Genomic DNA, 23,012 nt, shown 5'->3' on the forward strand with positions numbered 1-23,012 from the left:
CGAACACGTCATCACGCACGCTCCCACGCACGCACGCTCGCAAACTCTCAACGTGCAGACGTGGCCGCGCTCTTTTCGACTTACCTGCCGACCGGAACCCTTACTTGAAATGGCACGCTAAAGAGGATGCCGCGGCGATCTTCGTCCGCCGCTCTTCGACATCGGACGCTATATTCCGGGAAAGAACGGTGGCGTCGGAGATCGCTGAGACCGATCCGCCTCGGGGACCTACGAGACAAGAGGCGGTGGCCGAGTGGTTACTTACTTGAGAGCCAGAGTTATCCGACATATTGTCTACCAAGAGCCCCAGAGAAAAGAGAGGAACAATAAAGTTTTCTAACTGATCTACCTAAAAGCAACTATGTGCCAGGGCAGGGCAGCTCCAAGCATAATCACAGCGACAAGCGATACAATGCAATACAGTACGATACAATACAGGCACAGGCAAAGGAAATGCAGTGATTTACAACACAGGCAAAGGAAAAGCAGTGATTTACAACACAGAGAAAGGAAATGCAATGGATTACAACACAGGCAAGGAAATGCAGTGATTTACAACACAGGCAAAGGAAATGCAATGGATTACAACACAGGCAAGGAAATGCAGTGATTTACAACGCAGGCAAAGGAAATGCAATGGATTACAACACAGGCAAGGAAATGCAGTGGATTACAACACAGGCAAAGGAAATGCAGTGATTTACAACACAGGCAAAGGAAATGCAATGGATTACAACACAGGCAAGGAAATGCAGTGGATACAACACAGGCAAAGGAAAAGCAGTGATTTACACCACAGGCAAGGAAATGCAGTTATTTACAACACAGGCAAAGGAAATGCAATGGATTACAACACAGGCAAGGAAATGCAGTTATTTACAACGCAGGCAAAGGAAATGCAATGGATTGCAACACAGGCAAGGAAATGCAGTGATTTACAACGCAGGCAAAGGAAATGCAGTGAATTACAACGCAGGCAAAGGAAATGCAGTGAATTACAACACAGGCAAAGGAAATGCAATGGATTGCAACACAGGCAAGGAAATGCAGTGATTTACAACGCAGGCAAAGGAAATGCAGTGAATTACAACACAGGCAAAGGAAATGCAATGGATTACAACACAGGCAAGGAAATGCAGTGATTTACAACACAGGCAAGGAAATGCAGTGATTTACAACACAGGCAAGGAAATGCAATGGATTACAACACAGGCAAAGGAAATGCATTGATTTACAACACATGCAAGGAAATGCAGTGGATTACAACACAGGCAAGGAAATGCAGTGATTTACAACACGGGCAAAGGAAATGCAATGGATTACGACGCGGGCGAAGGAGACGCGATGCGATACGGGCGGATACAGCCCTAGATGGGCGAGTGATGATGACATGTAACTCCTTACAGAAAGGTAATGCAAAAGCTATTAAGAGGACACTCGAGAAGATCGTAAACCGACGAAATGAAGAGACGACCGCCGAGTCGACGTGGAGATAGGGACGAGATGGAAGGCGGGCTCCCGGCGCCGGTAGACCCACGACGACGTCGAGACGAGGAAAAGACCGACGACGCGAAACGAGCTAGAAAGCGGACGGGGTTCGGAACTGCCCTGCCCGGCAAAGGCTTCGATGAAGATGAGGATAAACCCTCTGCCTTTACCTCCAAAGAGAACATCCCGCTACAGCCCTCTCCTCTAAGCTAACTTCAAATTTCCTCCTGTCACCTTAAAGGCTTTTCCCTTTCTCCCCGCCACCGGCCCCGACACTTATCTTTAGAAAGATGAGGGGACAAAATCCATCCTCGGTACGTGTGGGCGCCGTGGAAGTCGAGACCTCCTCCGCGTCCTCTTCGGTGCGGCCGTTTCCAAACTGCCTCCTCCGAGTGCCTAAGATGACAAAACAGTAAATATGACTCTCTCGCTCGAGCGGAGTAATCCCCGGGAATACTTTGCGCAGCTTCCCCGGCTCACCTCACATCTTCTTTCGGCTCCCGTAAGGGGTCCCTGGCCACGGACCGGATCCGGCCGCATCTAAAATGAACTTAAAACAAAAGTCAAAGCCCCGCAAGAGAGCTCTACGGCTCCCAACATCCCGGGTCGGTCTGCAGATATAGCCTAAAGCACAACTACACCCGGCGTCCCAAATTGCGAGTCCCTGGGACTCGTCCTCCGGGATCTATGCCCGAACTAGGCGGCAGGGCAGAGCAGCTCCGGGCCGAATATGTGCAGGCACCCGTGACACGGACGGGACGAACGAGGGGACGACACGGGGAGGAAAAGACACTCGGGGGGAAGAATGACCCCGAGGACCGAAAGGATGCAAAAGAAGATGACCGAGAGGAGACCGAGAGCCAGCCGATGAGCCTGGAAGAAGATGCTAGCACGATGATTTATCGCAAAAAGAGCAAAGATGGATGCCTGAGAATCCTGGGGTCACGATGCTCCCCCTATGTTTTCAAAGTCCTAATTCCTTGTAATGGACCTGTGAGGGCTAGGGCTGTGAATACAGCTCAGAACAAGACCTGAAAAGACAGACCGGATGCTACTATTGAGAGATAAGATTCTGATATCTGAGCTCCCCGGCCGAAAATTAAAAGGCGCTGGCACCTGGCCGATGAATACAGAGATCGGAGATGTTAAGAGGGACCCCGGGGATTCCGGGATGCCCCTCAAAGGGCTAGAGAAAAACAGGTGCGACATAAGACAGACAAAAGACACGAAAAGCACGACAGACAAGTGACGCAACACCCACGGAGACTGCTCTGCCCGGCGTGCCTCGGCGCTGCGATCAAACAGATCATCTTTACGGGGCCTAAGGGGCCGCTTCCTGGACGTCCCCATCTGCAAATCTGCCTCCGAGATCCCCCCTAAAATGTCCACACCCACCACCTCGCTCCCACCCCCTATGTGTTGGCAGCCCTCCACTTATCTCTCCGAAGTCCGGGGATGAGAATCCGGGTCTGCTGGGAAGGAAGGAGGCCCCGCCCTCTGGGAGGTTCCTGCGGTCACCGGGCTGATGTTTCCGAGTCAGCTAGAATAAAGAAAAGGAAACATCACTGCTTGTGCTAAGAAACTCATTGGCCAAAACCTGACAATTCCCTTACTCACCGTGTCCCGAGAAAGCCCGGGACTTCGGGTCATAAGCTTCGACAGCTCTCAGAGGCTGAAGCCACCATCAGAGGGTATGCCTGGCTTAAGAAGAGAGAAAGTGATGAGGCGTGGCTGAAAATGGAGTTGACCCACCCTCCTCCTCCCGACATCCCGGTCTCACCGCAAGTCCTCTGCCTTTGTGGAAGGCACGCTGGATGGCACCCTCAAAAAGGAGAAGGTGAAGGCTTCATCACAGACTCCTGTAATGCTTTTAGAGGGGTCTTCAGAGCACTGAACCAGGTCTGGCAGCCAGCTCCCGAGGAGGTGTCAGCTTCAAGTGAGTGCACTGCTAAAAAACACAAATAAAGTAAGGGATAGTGAGAGCTGCACCTGAAATTGAGACCTGACTAAAAGAAACTACTCTGCCCACAGGTCACAGCTCACCTCGTCCACATGAACTTGTCTGCTGATATCCATCTTGAACTGCTGAAGAAAGCACTAAGAACAATACTGTAACACAGACACCTTTTATGCTTCCACTGCAAATACAGTGACTGACCTCCAGGGGGAGCCCCCTCCCAGAGGATGGGCCCTCTGACTCCGATTTAATCCATCTGCATCTGAATGGAAGTAAGGACAAAAGTCAGAGCCCTGCAGGAGACATTAAGACCACTACACATCCTGGCTCACTCTACAGATAACACCTAGAGCACAACTACACCCCCCTTCTCAGATTGCGAGTCCCCGGGACTCGTCCTCCGGGATCTATGCCCGAACAAGGCGGCAGGGCAGAGCAGCTCCGGGCCGAATATGTGCAGGCACCCGTGACACGGGACTGGACGAACGAGGGGACGACACGGGGAGGAAAAGACACTCGGGGGGAAGAATGACCCCGAGGACCGAGAGGATGCAAAAGAAGATGACCGAGAGGAGACCGAGAGCCAGCCGATGAGCCTGGAAGAAGATGCTAGCACGATGATTTATCGCAACGAGAGCAAAGATGGATGCCTGAGAATCCTGGGGTCACGATGCTCCCCCTATGTTTTCAAAGTCCTAATTCCTTGTAATGGACCTGTGAGGGCTAGGGCTGTGAATACAGCTCAGAACAAGACCTGAAAAGACAGACCGGATGCTACTATTGAGAGATAAGATTCTGATATCTGAGCTCCCCGGCCGAAAATTAAAAGGCGCTGGCACCTGGCCGATGAATACAGAGATCGGAGATGTTAAGAGGGACCCCGGGGATTCCGGGATGCCCCTCAAAGGGCTAGAGAAAAACAGGTGCGACATAAGACAGACAAAAGACACGAAAAGCACGAGGGACAAGTGACGCAACACCCACGGAGAGTGCTCTGCCCTGCGTGCCTCGGCGCTGCGATCAAACAGATCATCTTTAGGGGGCCTAAGGGGCCGCTTCCTGGACGTCCCCATCTGCAAATCTGCCTCCGAGATCCCCCCTAAAATGTCCACACCCACCACCTCGCTCCCACCCCCTATGTGTTGGCAGCCCTCCACTTATCTCTCCGAAGTCCGGGGATGAGAATCCGGGTCTGCTGGGAAGGAAGGAGGCCCCGCCCTCTGGGAGGTTCCTGCAGTCACCGGGCTGATGTTTCCGAGTCAGCTAGAATAAAGAAAAGGAAACATCACTGCTTGTGCTAAGAAACTCATTGGCCAAAACCTGACAATTCCCTTACTCACCGTGTCCCGAGAAAGCCCGGGTCTTCGGGACATAAGCTTCGACAGCTCTCAGAGGCTGAAGCCACCATCAGAGGGTATGCCTGGCTTAAGAAGAGAGAAAGTGATGAGGCGTGGCTGAAAATGGAGTTGACCCACCCTCCTCCTCCCGACATCCCGGTCTCACCGCAAGTCCTCTGCCTTTGTGGAAGGCACGCTGGATGGCACCCTCAAAAAGGAGAAGGTGAAGGCTTCATCACAGACTCCTGTAATGCTTTTAGAGGGGTCTTCAGAGCACTGAACCAGGTCTGGCAGCCGGTTCCCGAGGAGGTGTCAGCTTCAAGTGAGTCGAAAAATCTCAAGTGCAGTACCGGACGCTACCTGGAATTTCCGGAAGTTGTGTTCCTCCTAAAAAAACAAAACCGAAAGCTCCTTACCACCTCTGAACACACAACCCAAAATCATTGATGCAAATACTCACTGATTTTGATGCTGTTTTCTTCACTAAATCTTCAAAGCCTTTGCTGCTTTAGATACCTAAAAGCATTTCCTGAAAACAAGCTGAGATAAGGAAAAACAGCCTCTTCACAGAAGTGGCAGGAGAGCCCTTATCCTAGCTGATCCCTGAGAGGGAATGAAGGCCCTCAGCAAAACCTGGGGTTAATATACCCCTGATTGGGCCCTGCCTGGCACACCCAGGAAGAGGAGGAGCAAATCCCACCAGGGATAAAAGGCCTCAGAAGAGCTGCAGCTGTTTGGCTCTCCTGACTTGAATTCAAGAGGAGGAAATTCAAGGAGAAAAAGGTGAGTCTTTTCTCAATATAAAAGAAAAGTTTTCAGGGAAATGAAAGCACTTTCCTTTGGGCAACAACTGCTTTGAGAAAAAGGGCAGAAATCAGGTCAGAAATAAAACTTTGTGTTTCATCAGCATAGCTAAATAACTCAGGTAATTTATTAAGCTGCATAATTGCCCCTTAGCAATTGCTAAGCAGTGCAGCAAATGTGACTAAGCAGTTGGGACTAGAAAGGAATGAGATGAATGGCCTAAGTCTCACAGACACCTCCATTTAGGGTTATCTATATTATAAATAGAAACAGTAAAAATGAAAATTCTCTGTGAAGCAAAACTCACCCCCAGTTCCCCAGTCTTCAGTTGGGAACAGTTGTTTCACGTTCCAAAGGCAGCAAGGCTCGTAAGTGACGGCGGCTCGGGCGTGAGAGAAATGCCGATTCCTTCAGAATTTTAGCAAGCGGAAGCAAAGCCGTAAATGGCGACTGTGGGCCTTTTCCCCGTGAAACTAAACTCATCCTCCCGGTTTGCTAATATGAGTTTGGGGGAGTCGTTTGTCGCTCCAAAGTCATCGAGGGTTCTAAACGGTGGCTAAACGAGTCAGAGAGAAATCCCGATCGGTTTGAAATTTTAGCGGGCGGAAGCCCGGTCTCGGGCACGGGCCCTGGACGAGAACATCGGCGCTTTTCTCTCTGAAACAAAACTCACGTTCCCAGTTTCCCGATGCGAGTTTGGAGGAGGTGTTCGTCACACCAAAGACGGCCGAGTTTCTAATCGGCGGCAGCTCGGGTCCGGCACAAATCCCGATCCGTGCGGTGTTTTAGCTCGGTCTCGGGGGGCAGGGCCCCGGACGCGAACGGTGGCCTATTTGTCTGTGAAATAAACCTCGCTTCACCGGTTTCGTAACGCCTATTTAGAGGAGGCTTTCGGCACTCGAGGAATAGCCGGGGTTTTAAGCGGTGGCACTTTGCGTCGGAGAAATGCCGGTCCGATCGGCATTGTAGCGTGAAACATCTCGGTCCTGGGCACGGAGAGCTGGAGACGAATGGCGGTCCTTTTCCCTGTGAAAAAATCCTCGCTTCCCCAGTCTCCCGGTATCGGTTTTGAGAAGGCTTTGGTGGCTCCAAAGGGAGCCGGGGTTCTAAGTGGCCGCAGCTTGTGTCCGGCAGAAATCCCGATCCGTTCGGCATTTTGGCGGGCGGAATCTCGGTCTTGTGCGCGGAGCGCCGGGCCCAAATGGTAGCCCTTTTCCCCGTGAAACAAAAATCCCTCCCGTCATCTTGACGGAGGCCGTGCCCGAGACCGAGACGCGGGACTCTATGATCCGAGTGATAAAAAGCACTTTCTTGTTCTGACTGCGCCTTAAATACCGTTATAAATGTTCACAGGCAAGCGCTTGCGATTGCTTGAAAGTTCAGGTTGCTCAGCTCTCTGACCAATAGCTCCTGCAGCTCGGTTTGGGACACATCGGTCAAATCCTTATCTATCTCCGATTCTGTCCGGCAGTAGATTTTGCCATTCGTTGTGCCGTAGAGGGCTTTGTTCCCTAGCGTTGCGGGGCTAGCGCTCGTAAAGGCAAAATCCTGGCGTACGGTTCTTGAACCGTGTGAGTGTGTCCTGATCGTGAGAGCGAGTGGGAAAGAGAGCTCGTTTGAGATGTGCTTTTAGCAGGAAGCGAGTGGGAGTTTGGACCCGCGGTTCAGTTCTCGGGCGACTGAAACGGCCGGGGAAAAACGAGGCGAGTGGGGTGCGTGAAACCCTTAAAAACTCCCTCCCTGCTGTTACCGTGGTGCGTGCGTTGTGGTTACCAAAGACAGTATATTCACTCTAACTGTATTTCTGAGGCAATACTGCCTTTTGACTTGTGCAAAAAGTTATAAGGGAAGCACAGCCCGAGTGAAAGAGTTTATTAGGAAATGAGGCATGAATATGATTTTAAGTACAGAGGCTGTGTTTGCAGATTGTTGAAATCAGAATAAGAGCAGCGTCAGTGTAAGGATCCAATCTAACCGGATGAATAGAAGCAATTCCTTTACCTCAGTGGTTTGGGCTTGACCCACGGGAGTTTGTGAATTCAGTGAACTAGTGGACAGACAGGAGGAATAAGAGAACATATTTTAAAAGTTTATATCGGACATCTGCTGGAGGACTTGTGGCTTTGGATTGGGAGCTGTGGAAAATTTAGAGAGTTAAGAAAGAGTGAATGAAATAGCTTGTATTTGTAAGAATTTTCCTGCAGTTTTTGGTGCATCTAGAGGTTGGCCTCGTGCCTGGGTGCTATTACTATCGTTCTTCTGCTAACCAGCACAGTAAATGTAAACAACAGCTCCTTGATGGAGCTGGTAAGTGGAAAGTTACATTTAGTACCCGAGCTGTGGGCTGTAAGAAAAAGTCTAGGAAAGGATTGCAAGGATCTTGTCTTGCTGAGTGAAAAGCAGGACAAGAAGCAAAGGACAAGATAATAAGAACTAAAGCAGAGGTACCGGTTTTGTTAAGGAGGGATGACGGGAACTAACCAGAGTAAAGAGATCCCTAAAACCAGTCCTTTGGGGTGCGTTTTGGCACATGGGAAGGAGCTAGCGGGGCACGGAGGCTCAGAGAACCAAAAGACCCTTGAAAAGTTTTGTACACAATGGTGGCCGCTTTATAACTTGAGGGGGGAGCCAGGTGGCCCTCAGCTGGACATTTACATAATGAAACTTTGTTACGGCTTATGTTATTTTTGAGACACGGAAATGGGAGGAGGCGACTTACGCTGAGCGTTTGGGGGTTTTTTTGGTTTTTTCTCTCCTGAATCACCCTGAGTGACAGAAAGATTGTGGACCCAGAGCCCCCTCTGACCCCTTGGTATCGGTCTTAGAAAAAGACAACGAGACTAAATTAAAATAATGTTGCAGTACGTGCTCCGTAAACCGACGCTGCGCACACCCTGATAAGGTGTATCCAGCTAACCCTCTGGAATAAGAACCGGGGAATTTGTTTGAACCACCCGCTAAAAGGCAAAGGGGGGTGAGAGGGGAAGCAAATTTAAGACGGTTATTAACCTCAACTCCTGCTTTACCTTCTACTTCTGAAAAAAAAAAAAAAGCCAGCTAGAGTTGCTTCAGCTCCTATTCCCTCATTCCACCTCCTGAAATTTCTATGTCCCATCCCTTGCTCCGGTCCCACTCCACCTCCTGAGATTTCTTCTTCTATCCCGACTCCGGCATATGTTCCATCCCCTGCTCTAGTCAAAGCAATTTCTATTTCAACTTCGGTATCCAGAAGGAAGAAAAGGTGATGATCAAAGAAGAGGAGACTGAAAAGAGGAACGGAGCAGAGGATCTTACCCTAGGAGACCCTCCGGATGCAATAAAAGTAGGGAACAAAGAAAAAAAAACTTTTGTTAAACACGGGAGCAACATATTCAATGCTAAATAAAGCCTTAATACCAATAACAGATGATTATGTCACGGTAAAGGGGGCAACTGGCCAATCTGAAAGGGCTTATTTTTGTAGCCCATTGAAATATAAGTTTGGGAAACAATGGGGAATTCACAGGTTTTTACGTACGCCCTATGCTCCATTAGCGCTTTTGGGTAAGAATCTATTGGAACTATTAAAAGCAAAAATAATATTCAAAACTGGGGAAATTAGTTTGGAGGTAAATGATCAGCAATACGTGGGACTGTTAAATTTAATGCTAATAACCAAAGATATTGCGGCTGAAAACAAAGAAGAAATTATTAAGAAAATAATAGATCAGCTGCTCCCTGGGGTGTGGGCCTCCAATATACCGGCGAGAGCAAAGAATGCTCTGCCTGTACAAATCTGGCTTAAAGAAGGAAAACAACCGGTTAAAATTAGACAATACCCCTTAAAAAAGGAAAGTAGGGAAGGGATTGGTCCAGTAATTAAGAACTTTTTGCAAATAGGACTACTAAAAAATGTCAATCTGATTTTAATACTCCTATTTTGTCTGTAAAAAAGCCCGATGGATCGTACAGGTTAGTACAAGATTTGCGAGCTGTTACCGGCGGTAGCCAACCCCTACACCTTGTTAACTCGTTTAACATCCAAACTAACCCGGTTTACTTTTTTAGATTTAAAGGATGCTTTCTTTTACCTTTCTCTCCATGAAACCAGCCAGAAAATTTTTGCATTTGAATGGGAAAATCCCAAAACTGGACGTAAAACTCGGCTCACGTGGTGCGTACTACCCCAGGGGCTCAAGAACTCCCCTACCATATTTGGAGAACAGCTGGTAAAAGATCTAGAATCCTGGGAAGCTCCATCAGAAGAGGGACAGCTGCTACAGTATGTGGACGACCTCCTGATAGCTACTGAAACTCAAGAAGCATGTATGGAGTGGACGGTAAGCCTCCTAAATTTTTTGGGGGTCTACAGGGGTATCCCAGAAGAAAGCCCAGATGGTGACATGAACAGTTGTCTATTTGAGCTATGAGATTAGTGCTGGACAAAGAACCTTGGGACGGGATCGCAAGGAAACAATACGCCAGACCGCAACACCCCAAGCGGTGAAAGAACTGAGAACCTTCTTGGGCATGACAGGGTGGTGCAGACTGTGGATTTACAATTATGGGCTGTTAGTCAAACTCCTATATACCTTGATTACAAAAGGAAGCAGAGATCTCCAGTGGATGAAAGAAGCAACACGAGCCTTTAACCAACTAAAGAGGGCTCTCATGTCAGCTCCGGCCCTGGGACTTCGAGATGTGAGTAAACAGCTCTTTCTGTTTTCTCACGAATAGCAGGGGATTGCTCTGGGAATACCAGCGCAAGACCCGGGCCCGTACCGGAGGGCAGTCGCCTACCTCTCCAAACAGCTGGACGCGGCAGCCAAGGGGTGGCCAGGGTGCCTGAGAGCTGTTGCAGCGGTAGCACTGAACATCCGAGAGGCACGCAAATTCACCCTAGGCCAGAAGATGACCGTGGCAGTATCCCACACGGCGTCTGCAGTCCCAGAGGTGAAAGGAAGACGTTGGCTTTCCCCACAAAAATTTCTAAAGTACCAGGCCATACTAACAGAATAAGATGATGTTGAAATTGTGGTAACTAACACCGTCAATGCAGCTTCTTTCCTCAGCAGCAGTATGGGAGAACCAGTGATCCATGACTGCCTGGAGACCACTGAAGCCGCTTACTCCAGTCGCCCGGATCTGAAGGACACCCCTCTCGGGGACGCCGAGACCTGGTTCACTGATGGGAGCAGCTACAGCATCAGTGGAAAAAGACATGCTAGGTATGCAGTTACCACAATAGAGAGGTGATAGAGTCCGGACCATTGCCAACAAATACCTCTGCACAGAAGGCTGAAATAATCACCTTAACCCGGGCCTTAGAGCTAGCTGAAGGAAAAAAACAACATGTATACACCAAAAAGTGAGCTCTGAATTGGAAAAAGGAAATGAGCTGGTGGACTGTGATAGGTTGACTTAGGAAGAAGAAACTCAGAAGACATTCTTCCTAAGGGAATTTCCTCTGTGGGGGTTGGGATACCTGCAACAGCCAATTAGAGAAAGTTAGTCCGCTCCGTGAACACACATTTTGGGGAAGGTAATCCGGAACTGACCCTCTTTGTCTTCCGGCAGCTGAGCAGGTAACATCAACCCGAGCTTCCCTCTCCCCCATGCGGGGGCGGGGGGGAGGCTCGGGAGGCCGCTTGGGCCCCGTTTGCCAACGAGGGGGACCCGATGGCCAGGGGGAGAAAAAGTTGTGTGATAAGACCTTCACAGCTTCCTCCTCCACGGGCCTGCGGCTCTGGCGTGGGGGGAGGCTGACTCTTGCTGCCGCCGGACGGGCCGGGCCTGCCCGGGTGGCCATGAGCAGTGTGGGGCTGTAGCCCAGCCCCAGAAAGGCTGATTAACACCTCAGCTGCCTCCCAGCTCGGCCTGAGCCTGGCCCAACTCTTGTAGTTGTGTTAAACTTTAACTCTTTAGTGCTCAGATAAGATTTGCAAAGCCTCCAGCCTTTCCTTTGAATATGAAAGGGAATAAGAAGATTTCTGAAGTCAGTGATGTAAGAGCTAAGTTTTTAAGATGGAAAGAGAATGAGAAGATGCTGAAATGGCTGAAAATCTTTTTGTGAAATTGTAGGAATGAACTGATGTACTGAATATTCCTATAAACCACGGAAAGAGACATGGGGGGATGGAAATGTTCCATTTAATAGATGATTTGACTAAAAAGCACCTGTGTTGAGAATTTCTGTCCTGAGAAAAGAAGGGGATTTTGGTTTTCTGAAGATGAAGCCTGAGCAGAGAAAAAGGAGACAAAGAGAATCTTTGCTGTCAAACATTTCATTCTTAAAAGTAATACCCCATGAGACAGACATGGCCCACATCTACAACTTTGGGACGGTTGTAGAGTTGGGAGGAGCGTCACGGTTGCAGGTTCCCGGGCGGATGCAAATCGTGAAAGATAAAACCACAAGAGAACTGTTTTTTTCCTTCTTGTGGGAAAAATCCCTACAACTTCCACAAGAAGAAGCTTCTTTCTCCAGAAGTGAACTGAGAAAGACTAAATTGGGCACTGACCGAAGTATTTGTTATATGTTTGTTTTGTTGTTATGAAGATTGGGAGAGGGAGGGAAGGAGTGATCTAAAAACTCTTATTCTGAAAAAAATTTTTTTTTCCTCTCTTTTTGTTTGTGTAGTTAATAAATTTTCTTTTATACTCTCTCAAGTTTTAGGCCTGCCTTGCTCTCTTACTCCTGGTTCTGTCTCACAACAAGAAAAATAAGTTTATTCAAATTAGCAACTCAAACTCAAGACATGGACAGAAAGGCAAAAGAAACAGCTAAAGGTAAGGTAATTATTAAAACAATTGAGGCATCTTTAATTCTAGATGGGCAAATTTCTATGAAAGGTAAGCCAGGATACAATAAAAGGGACAAAAGGCTCATTGGAATGAGTAAAGTGAGTAAATGGGATGAGTAAATGAATAGATGGAGCGAGTAAATAAGTAAGTAAATAAAATAAGTTTTAAGTGCTTTTAGAGAGTAAAAGATCTTAGATGCCTGAGAAGTAGCACATGCTCTAGTGAAGGTTAAAAAACATGCTAGTGTTTCCTTAAGGGCTCCAAGAACCTAGCTTCAGATACAATAGTCAAGAATATTGCTTACATTTTTCAGTTAAAACAAGATAGGCCACGTGCGTAGTTTATACGTAGCCTAGCGTGCTAAAAAACTACAATTCTAATAGGTTAAGGAGTAGCGGTCCGAGTTTGTGTCTTAGCTTGCTTGGAAGTTTCTATAAAAGAACACGCCTCGGGGAGAGCCGGGGCTTCATGCCGTGGCTTTATGCCATTGCTTTAATGCCTTTGCTTTGCTCTGTTTTTGCCTTTGAGACTGATGCAGTTCTACAAGAAATAACTTTACAGCAACCGTTAGCTGCTTCGCTTTTTTAAAAAGGAGAACAAGCCCAACAGCGTAGGAGCCCTTAAAGGCACCCGGAGGTTTCCAGAAACTCGTTACACTCCCCACGGATGAAGACCCGTCTATTGGCCGAGGACCACGAGGACGTCCGTCTCCTCTGCTGGTAGCTATTTTCCCTTCCCTCTCTCTTTTTCTCTCTGTACTTTGTTTCTTATATCTCTCTACTCGATCGCAACTGAGTTGTTGCCATCTAAAAAAAATGCATTGCTGTGAAAAAACTCATTTTGTCCCCTGCCATTTGCCTGTTTGCACCTTTGAGATCAAAAGAACCATCACGAGCCCCGCCCCGTATCAAGAGGATCGTGAGGGTAAATTGGTGTCACGGACAGGATTTTCTGGCAGACAGAAGGGATGCGAGGTTGTCTGTAGTCTGTAGCAGGGGAAGGAAGTCTTACTCCAGCCGCACCTAGCTGGCCACCTTGAAAGGGTGAGCCTGTCTAGAAAGCAAGGGGGGTAATTCTGATTTCCCGCAGACTGCAGACACCTTGGTGTAAAGCATCCCCACACTCGCTCGAGGGCTCTGTCGTCAGAATTTCACAAAAGATCTACTGGTGCAAAAGGCGGGACGCTGTTGTTGTTGTTTTTTATGATGTTTGCTTGGTGTAGCTAAGAGACAACCCGGTGTTTTGTAACTAAGGACTGCCTTCCAAGTAGTTTGGTCTCTTCACCCGCACAGGGAAGCGAAGGGGGGCACACAGGGGAAGCTGTTTCGTTGTGTGTGGTAACTTAAGAGATAGACCTCCCCGTTGTGGTTTTTACTTTTCCCTTCACAAAATGACTGAGAATTCCACTGTAACAGATAAAGATGCAATTTGTGCTCTATTAGCTAAATATAGGGGCAGACCGTCCCAAGGTGGGTAAAAATGGGCCAACAAAAATTGGTTTAATCTAGAAAATACCATTGATAGAATATGTTCTTTTGCAACATGAATCAAAGTTCAGACGGGGCAACAAGATAACCGTACTCTGTTCGGTTTTGGGAGCTTCTCTTTGTCCTGGTTTTGGGCAAATTTGGGGGGAAAACCTCCAGAAGGAGCCCCCAGACAGCAAACCCCACGACTCCTCCCCCCCACCCCACCGGGTTCGGGAAGAATTTCCTCGGAGAAGAGTGGGAGAAAAAACCTGTTTATTTAACAAGCAAGACACTCCCCAGCACAGGGAAAAAAGACAACACCAGCTGACAAAAAAAACTCTTTCACCGTTCTGAAGGGATGACAAACTCAGTCTCTCTGGCGAGTGGTCGCTCAGTTATCAGTCTCTGGCGCTGGGGATGACTGCTGCCGGTGACAGTGTAGACTCCTGGTGTTTCTTGGGGTTTCCCAGGTCCCCGTCCGGAACAGGTTCAGATGGTATCCAGGAGAGGGAGGGGACGGGGTGGAAGAGAAAACAGTCCAGGGAAAAAGTTGGACTGCCTAGCTGAACTAACTAATAAGGAAAAAGCAAGGGCAAAGCGAAGGAAAGAAAAAGAGGCAGAAGCGAGCAAGCAGGCAAGCAAGCAGGCAAGCAAGCAGGCAAGCAAGCAGACAAACCGAGCTAAAACCTCTCCTAAACATAGACCATGGGGGAGGTGAGCCGGCTGATAACAAGACAAAACAAAGCTTCACTCTCAGACTCAGTCCTGGAAGCACAGGACATAATACCAAACATAATCAGGACACACGATTGGAGATACAAACACCATAACATCACCCTAGGACATTCCACCCCTTATCTCCATATCGTGAACATACTAAACAGCATGTAAAAACTTCAGCAAGTAGAAATTTCCATCTTTCACTTACTCGGACACATTTTCTTCCATCTCACTTGCTCAAACCTTCGACACTTACACATTTCCTTCTATCTCACTTGCTCAGACCTTTGACACTTACATATTTCCTTCTGTCTCATGCTGCCTCACCCCACAATCAGATCTCCCTGAGGCACACATCGTGTTGTTCCATCTCTCTGCATTACCCACCATGTACAACCTGGTCCTTGAGCAAAGACAATCCCACGAATGGGTTTGTCTGTACTCGGGGCAGAATTGATCCAAACTGCCTTCCCTAACAAACCTCTGATATGTGCCACTGGGACTTTGTCTCCATCTACCATATTCAGGGACTCAGACTGGGCAGGGCCCGCTCGGTTGGTGGAACCCCGGGTGTTAACTAACCAAGTGGCCTTTGCTAAATGCTGCTCCCAGTTTTTGAATGATCCCCCACCCAATGCTCTCAAGGTGGTTTTTAACAGTCCATTGTACCTTTCCACTTTCCCTGCAGCTGGTGCATGGTAGGGGATATGGTACACCCACTCAATGCCATGTTCCCTAGCCCAAGTGTTGATAAGGCTATTCTTGAAATGAGTCCCATTGTCTGACTCAATCCTCTCAGGGGTGCCATGCCTCCAAAGGACCTGCTTTTCAAGGCCCAGGATGGTGTTACGGGCTGTAACGTGAGACACAGGGTAGGTCTCCAACCATCCAGTGGTGGCTTCCACCATGGTCAGTACATAGCGCTTGCCTTGGCGTGTCTGGGGCAGTGTGATGTAGTCAATCTGCCAGGCCTCTCCATATTTGTACTTGGACCACCGCCCCCCATACCAGAGGGGCTTCATCCGCTTGGCTTGCTTGATGGCAGCGCATGTCTCACAGTCATGGATAACTTGAGAAATACTGTCCATGGTTAGATCCACCCCTCGGTCTCGTGCCCACTTATATGTGGCATCTCTGCCCTGATGACCTGAGGCATCATGGGCCCATCGAGCCAGGAACAACTCTCCCTTGTGTTCCCAATCAAGGTCTATCTTCGACACCCCTATCTTTGCAGCCTGATCTACCTGCTGATTGTTTTTCTGCTCTTCATTAGCCCTACTTCTGGGAACATGGGCATCTACATGGCGAACCTTCACAGGTAATTTCTCTAACCGGGTAGCGATATCTTTCCACTCTTCAGCAGCCCAAATTGGTTTTCCTCTACGCTGCCAGTTAGCCTCTTTCCATCTCTCCAACCATCCCCACAGAGCATTGGCTACCATCCATGAATCGGTATAAAGGTAAAGCTTTGGCCACTTCTCTCTTCCTGCAATGTCTAAGGCCAGTTGAACCGCTTTGAGTTCAGCAAGTTGACTGGATCCACCCTCTCCTTCAGTGGCCTCTGCTACCCGTCGCGTGGGGCTCCATACGGCTGCTTTCCACCTCCGATTCATCCCCACAATGCGACAGGAACCGTCGGTGAATAGAGCATAGCGTGTTTCCTCTGCTGGCAGTTGGTTATATGGTGGGGCTTCTTCAGCCCGTGTCACTGGTTCTTGTTCCTCATCTGTGACACCAAAACTTTCACCTTCAGGCCAATTTGTAATTACTTCCAAAATCCCAGGGCGATTCAGTTTTCCAATCCGGGTGCGCTGTGTAATGAGGGCAATCCACTTGCTCCATGTAGCACTGGTGGCATGGTGGGTTGAGGGAACCTTTCCTCTGAACATCCACCCCAGCACTGGTAGTCGGGGTGCCAGAAGGAGTTGTGCTTCTGTGCCAACCACCTCTGAGGCTGCTTGGACCCCTTCGTAGGCGGCCAAGATCTCCTTCTCTGTTGGGGTGTAGTTAGCTTCAGACCCTCTGTAGCTCCGACTCCAAAATCCTAATGGTCGGCCTCGAGTCTCACCAGGCACCTTCTGCCACAGGCTCCAGGACAGACCATGGTTCCCGGCTGCAGAGTAGAGCACGTTCTTCACATCTGGTCCCATCCTGACTGGGCCAAGGGCTACTGCATGAGCAATTTCCTGCTTTATCTGGGCAAAAGCTTGTTGCTGCTCAGGGCCCCAATGGAAATCGTTCTTCTTGCGGGTGACCAGGTAAAGAGGGCTCACGATCTGACTGTACTCAGGAATGTGCATCCTCCAAAAACCTATGGTGCCTAAGAAAGCTTGTGTCTCCTTCTTGTTGGTTGGTGGGGACATAGCTGTGATTTTGTTGATGACATCAGTAGGAATCTGACGTCGTCCATCTTGCCACTTCACTCCCAGGAACTGGATCTCTCGAGCAGGTCCCTTAACTTTACTCTTCTTGATGGCGAAGCCGGCTTCCAGGAGGATTTGGATGATTCTCTCTCCTTTCTTGAACACTTCTGCTGCTGTGTTCCCCCACGCAATGATATCATCAATATATTGTAAATGTTCTGGAGCCTCACCTTTTTCTAGTGTAGTCTGGATCAGTCCATGGCAGATAGTAGGACTGTGCTTCCACCCCTGGGGCAGTCGATTCCAGGTGTACTGCACTCCCCTCCATGTGAAAGCGAACTGAGGCCTGCACTCTGCTGCCAGAGGAATGGAGAAAAATGCATTGGCGATATCGATAGTGGCGTACCACTTTGCTGCCTTGGACTCCAGCTCGTACTGCAGTTCCAGCATGTCCGGCACGGCAGCGCTCAGTGGTGGAGTCACCTCATTCAATGCACGATAGTCTACGGTCAATCTCCATTCTCCTTCAGATTTACGCACAGGCCAGATGGGGCTGTTGAAGGGTGAGTGGGTTTTGCTGACCACCCCTTGGCTCTCCAGCTCACGGATCATTTTATGGATGGGAACCACAGCATCTCGAGTTGTTCTGTATTGTCGGCGATGCACTATGGAAGTGGCAATTGGTACCTTTTGCTCTTCTCCTTTCAGAAGTCCTACAGTACTTGGATTCTCAGACAGTCCAGACAAGGTGTTCAATTGCTGGATGCCCTCTGTCACCACAGCTGCTATCCCAAATGCCCACCTGAATCCTTTTGGATCTTTAAAATACCCCCTTCGGAGGTAATCTATGCCCAAAATGCATGGGGCCTCTGGGCCAGTCACAATAGGATGTTTTTTCCATTCATGTCCAGTCAAGCTCACATCAGCTTCCACCAAGGTAAAGTCCTGTGATCCACCTGTCACACCAGCAATAGAAACAGATTCTGCCCCCACATATCTTGATGGGACTAATGTGCATTGGGCACCAGTATCAACCAAAGCTTTATACTTTTGTGGTTCCGATGTGCCAGGCCAACGAATCCACACAGTCCAGAAGACACGATTTTCCCTCGCCTCTCCCTGGCTAGAGGCAGGGCCCCTCTAAGCCTGTTTATCCTTCTTTCCTTGGGCATATGTCTTAGAGGTTCCTTCAAGGAGATCAGATATATCATCATCATCATACCTGGCAGCTTGGCTACGGGCAACTGGAGCTGCTCTCCTTTTGGTGGAACTTCCTCTTTGGGTCTTGCCTTCCTTCAATTCACGCACCCGTTGTGCCAGAGCAGCAGTAGATTTTCCATCCCATCTCCTCATGTTTTCTCCGCAATCACGTAGGAAGAACCACAGCTCAGCTCGTGGGGTGTACCTCCTCTCCCCATCAGGGGAACGTCTGCGTTGGATACCAGGGCCTCTAATTTGTACTGCTGAGATTTGGAGAAGGTCCTCTTTAATCTCCTCCCTGAGTCTTTTATGATTCTCCTCTATCTTGTCTTCTAATTTCTGCAGACGTGTTTCCACAGCTGCAATTCTGGCATGTGTTGGGCCATGCACAGCATCTGCATATGCTCGGAGCTTCTTTGCCATATCAAGCACGGTCTCATCCCTCTCGTCCCGCTTCATTATTGCTAAAGCAGAAGCGTATTCATGGGGCCCAAGTCGTACAAGTTTTCGCCACATCACAGATGTACACGGTACCAAGTCCGGATTCCTAGTTGTTATGTCATCTGAGAAGATAATCTCTGCCACTGCCATTTCTCTCAGGCGTTGGATCCCTTGTTCTATCGTCTTCCAGTGGGTCTGCTGCATATAAAGATCATCTGCACACAGGTATCTTTGTGCTACACTGTCCAGGACCCGTGCCCAGAGGCTGTGAGGGTTAGGCCCTCTCATCATTCCTTGGTCGATGACAGGATCATGTGACAGGGATCCCAAATGCCTGGCTTCAGTGCCATCCAGAATTGTAGCCTCGCCTGCAGCATCCCAAAGACGGACCAACCAACTAATTATAGACTCATCAGGTCGTCGGGTGTAATCCTTTCTTAGGCCACGGAGGTCCTTTAGGGAAAAAGACTCAATATTGGCCTCTGATCTTTTACCAGTTGCTTTGACTCCTGGTTTTATGTCAGGAGGCGTCGAGGGTCCTTCTCCTGCATCATCATCATCATCATCATCCACTGGTCGATCAGTCTTGTCTGTGCACTTTCCACTTCTCGTGCTGGTAGCAACAGCCATTGGTTGAGGCTTACTGACAGGTTTAGCTGCTGGCTTAGGCTCACTGTCTGGTGTAGTTGTTGGCCTCGAGCCTGGGGTGTTGGCTGCAGCCTGAGTGACTGGGATAGTGGCTGATTTATCTGCCTGTCCCCCTTCCTCTGTCTGCTGCCCTACAGTATCTAGCAGGGTACGGTAAGCATATGCCAGGGCCCAGCTCATTGCAATGATCTTCTCCTTAGAATTACCATGGCACTTCTCCTTCAGGTACTTTGCCACCTCAGCTGGGTTCTGAATTTGTTCACATGGAAAATCCCAGGATGTAGGGTCAGAAAATTCCTTTAAGATTTGGCCCATATCCTCCCATTTCCCACACCATTCAGGATTCCTCACGCCTGGCTCTACTCTGGGGTCAGGGGTCTCAGCCCCTCTAGAAATCTCAGCTCTCATTCTAGAGAAACTGCAGACTGTATAGAGAAAGCTTACTATATTAAACACCAGAAAGATGGTCTCTTTAACACTCAGGGGGAACTGAACATTCTCTAATAAGGATGTAACAAATTCAGAGGAGAAGAAGGAGAACAAAGGCTGAAAAGCCTCATCCCCTGCTTCTCCTCTAACAAACTGAGTGCACAACCACAACCAAGAACCATACATTCCTGGAACAGATTCCAGCACCTTTATAAATCTCCTGCAGGCCATTAAAACCAAGCCCAGCCCGATGGATATTTTGGTCAATGCCCCTCTGCTACAGAAACTACGCATTAGGGACAATACCGGAGCTATTTCTGGATAAGCAAATAAACCCAGGGACCACAAAGGTATTAAGACTTCAAAAAACCCTAGGGACCAAAAACCCATGCAGGCCTCCACCCCAAAAGACATGAATTCCAACAACATAGCCAATAACTGCTCTATACCAACACAAAAGAATTTGAACCAAATTATTATTAGAACAGGGTTTTTTCCCACTTTCTCGAGCCTCGAGTTGGGCGCCAATTTATTTGTCCTGGTTTTGGGCAAATCTGGGGGGAAAACCTCCAGAAGGAGCCCCCAGACAGCAAACCCCACGACTCCTCCCCCCCACCCCACCGGGTTCGGGAAGAATTTCCTCGGAGAAGAGTGGGAGAAAAAACCTGTTTATTTAACAAGCAAGACACTCCCCAGCACAGGGAAAAAAGACAACACCAGCTGACAAAAAAAACTCTTTCACCGTTCTGAAGGGATGACAAACTCAGTCTCTCTGGCGAGTGGTCGCTCAGTTATCAGTCTCTGGCGCTGGGGATGACTGCTGCCGGTGACAGAGTGTAGACTCCCGGTGTTTCTTGGGGTTTCCCAGGTCCCCGTCCGGAACAGGTTCAGATGGTATCCAGGAGAGGGAGGGGACGGGGTGGAAGAGAAAACAGTCCAGGGAAAAAGTTGGACTGCCTAGCTGAACTAACTAATAAGGAAAAAGCAAGGGCAAAGCGAAGGAAAGAAAAAGAGGCAGAAGCGAGCAAGCAGGCAAGCAAGCAGGCAAGCAAGCAGACAAACCGAGCTAAAACCTCTCCTAAACATAGACCATGGGGGAGGTGAGCCGGCTGATAACAAGACAAAACAAAGCTTCACTCTCAGAGTCAGTCCTGGAAGCACAGGACATAATACCAAACATAATCAGGACACACGATTGGAGATACAAACACCATAACATCACCCTAGGACACTCTTGTAGCTGCCGTAGAAACTCGCCCTAAGCGAGGAAGCGAGGAAAACACAATCGTAGATTCTTTACAAAACTTAGTTGAAATTTTGTAAAAACAATTAGATGAAGAAAGGAATGAAAATCGTTTGTTATGAGCTGCCCTAAGAGAAGAATGTGCCAAAAAATCAAGGCAGATTGAAACACCCACAGAAAGAGAGGAGAAGGAAATTGTTCATATTAATCAAATTTATCTCCACAGACGAGCCAAATTCCTTTAGGAAATCAAATAGGAAGTTTGTTAAAAGGATCTGTGTGACGTTCATCGTATGTAAGAAGCTTAGATTGATGACACCGAGAAGTCATATTACTATAAACTGGGTGATAAGGATCAACGCTTAGATGAGAGCCATTTTTTCCTATACAGTGAAACAAATTATAATTGTCCATAGTGAATGAGCCTAAAATTTCTAATTCTTTGAAGGTCAGATTTATCAACTCTAGAATTATCAATCTAAGTTCGTTGTCTCGAGCTAGGGGTGGGGAAAATGTGATGATTATTATATGGCCAATATTTATCAAAAGTAACATTATCAAAACCTTCTGGGAAAGGCACTCCAACTACATGAGTAAAGCTTCCTTGTAAAAATAAAAACAAAAGGTTAAAAACACCATACACCTGCACAAATAATAATACAACTCCATCTTTTTTCTTGATCCGTTCCTGGCAGTCAGTTTTCTCCCGGTGATTCTGCGCAGTTTCGTGTTCAGGTGCCTGTCTCCTGGCTTCCACTCACAGGGTCACTAGCTGGATAATGAATGGAGCAAAGAGCTGGAAAATCGAACAAGGCACACAGCAAATCTCTTCCCCACACGGTGATGGGTTTCTGCACCAGATAGGGGCGAATCAATGCTTTCTTTCCTTCTGGTCCTATAACAGTAATCATAGATTTACTTTGCAAGCAAGGAGTGCCACCTCCGTGTAAGGGTCGGTCCGAAGTTCCCCTCGATTTTGCCTCCCGACCGTCGCGAGGAGACCTCGAGGACCCCCACCCAGGCTGACTCCCGACAATGGTTTGCCGGCCGGGCCAAGGTGGATGCTCGTGACTGCGTGCTGGTGTATTGTGTTCACTGGACTGTGCTGTCGTGGCACCAACCAGAGGTCGTGTTGTACCAACTGAGGACTGCTTGACCGTACCTGTCTCCTGCAGCACCACACAATGGTCCATAAATCTTCCCACCTCTTGGCCAGAGGCCGCTCGCTTTGGATAAGGACTATAAAGAGCGACCCTCTGGAAAAGACCTTTTGAGATCTCTCCACCGAGGAAGACACGTCTACCCCCTGGAGAAGACCCCTGAGATCTCCCCACGGACGAAGACTCGTCTATCGGATGACCCGCGAGGACGCCCGTCTCGTCTGTTGGTAGCTATTTTCCCATCCCTTCCTTTCCTTCCCCTTTCCCTATACTTTGTTTCCTATACCTCTCCCCTTTACCGTAACTGAATTGTCGGCATTTGATGAAATGCATTGCTGTTGTTGAATAAACTGATTTTGTCCCCTGCATTTTGCCTGTTTGCACCCTTCTGATCAAAAGAACCATCACGAGCCCCGCTCCGCATTAATAGAGGATCGTGACATTAAATTGGCCTCACGGACAGGATTTTCTGGCAGACAGAAGGGATGCGAGGTTGTCTGTAGTCTGTAGCAGGGGAAGGAAGTCTTACTCCAGCCGCACCTAGCTGGCCACCTTGAATGGGTGAGCCTGTCTAGAAAGCAAGGGGGGTAATTCTGATTTCCCGCAGACTGCAGACACCTTGGTGTAAAGCATCCCCACACTCGCTCGAGGGCTCTGTCGTCAGAATTTCACAAAAGATCTACTGGTGCAAAAGGCGGGACGCTGTTGTTGTTGTTTTTTATGATGTTTGACTGCTTGGTGTAGCTAAGAGACAACCCGGTGTTTTGTAACTAAGGACTGCCTTCCAAGTAGTTTGGTCTCTTCACCCGCACAGGGAAGCGAAGGGGGGCACACAGGGGAAGCTGTTTCGTTGTGTGTGGTAACTTAAGAGATAGACCTCCCCGTTGTGGTTTTTACTTTTCCCTTCACAAAATGACTGAGAATTCCACTGTAACAGATAAAGCTGCATTTTGTGCTCTATTAGCTAAAT

At 48.5% G+C, this 23,012-nt stretch overlaps 1 long non-coding RNA gene across 1 annotated transcript; it reads left to right on the forward strand.

The window, feature by feature from the left end:
• The first annotated feature begins 5,470 nt into the window (after positions 1 to 5,470).
• Positions 5,471 to 21,862, forward strand: LOC148217694 (uncharacterized). Its single transcript, XR_015800845.1, has 5 exons — positions 5,471 to 5,565; positions 9,677 to 9,905; positions 12,236 to 12,354; positions 12,898 to 13,088; positions 21,578 to 21,862. It is a non-coding gene; the product is annotated as an uncharacterized LOC148217694 (long non-coding RNA).
• The last annotated feature ends 1,150 nt before the right edge of the window (positions 21,863 to 23,012 follow it).

The sequence above is a fragment of the Sturnus vulgaris genome, unplaced genomic scaffold, assembly GCF_052056855.1.
Source record: "Sturnus vulgaris isolate bStuVul1 unplaced genomic scaffold, bStuVul1.hap1 Scaffold_455, whole genome shotgun sequence".
Classification (NCBI taxonomy): Eukaryota; Metazoa; Chordata; class Aves; order Passeriformes; family Sturnidae; genus Sturnus; species Sturnus vulgaris.